The sequence below is a fragment of the Bison bison genome, unplaced genomic scaffold (assembly GCF_000754665.1).
Source record: "Bison bison bison isolate TAMUID 2011002044 unplaced genomic scaffold, Bison_UMD1.0 scf7180017864472, whole genome shotgun sequence".
Classification (NCBI taxonomy): domain Eukaryota; kingdom Metazoa; phylum Chordata; class Mammalia; order Artiodactyla; family Bovidae; genus Bison; species Bison bison.
In genome coordinates this window covers 6740166-6741162 of record NW_011495033.1, presented here as the reverse complement: position 1 = coordinate 6741162, position 997 = coordinate 6740166, and positions in this window count along the sequence as shown.

Below are 997 nucleotides of genomic sequence, written 5' to 3'. Positions count from 1 at the left end.
AGACTCTTGAGAGTCCCTTGGACTGCAAGGAGATCCAACCAGTCCATTCTGAAGGAGATCAGCCCTGGGATTTCTTTGGAAGGAATGATGCTAAAGCTGAAACTCCAGTACTTTGGCCACTTCATGCGAAGAGCTGACTCATTGGAAAAGACTCTGATGCTGGGAGGGATTAGGGGCAGGAGGAGAAGGGGACGACAGAGGATGAGATGGCTGGATGGCATCACTGACTCGATGGATGTGAGTCTCAGTGAACTCCGGGAGTTGGTGATGGACAGGGAGGCCTGGCGTGCTGCGATTCATGGGGTCGCAAAGAGTCGGACATGACTGAGCAACTGATCTGATCAGATCTGAACACCATAGGGTGCCGGAGAGAGAGGACTCCTTTGAGATTCAGCCTTCATTGCCTTCTGTGGCTCCCACGAGGTTGTTGCCGTGCTCATCCCCCACCCCTCCTGGCTGGCCTGGATGACACAGTCCATCCAAACAAGCTCCCCTGCTTCTCTCGCCTTCCTAGTTCATTCCCTAGAACCCACACTCTGCCTTCTGCAGACGGGCACTGCAGCAGGCACACGCCGTGGAGAAGGTCCCACGGCCAGACTGGCTTTGCTTTCGACTCACAATCACAGACCTTCCTGGTGAACCATCTGTCCATAGAGGTCCGAACCTCACACCCTTAGTTCCTGAGAAACAACTTCATATCTTTTTATTTATGTATTTATTTTGATGTGGACCAGCTTCCCTTGTGGCTCATCTGGTAAAGAATCTACCTGCAATGCAGAAGATGTGGGTTCGATCCCTGGGTTGGGAAGATCCCCTGGAGAAGGGAAAGGCTACCCACTCCAGTATTCTGGCCTGGAGAATACCATACTATACAGTGACTAAACCAGTTTTTTTAAGTCTTTATTGAATTTGTTACAATACTGCTTCTGTTTTATGCTTTGGTTTTGTGGCCACAAGTCATGTGGTATCTTAGCTCCCAGAGAGGGCTCAAACCCAC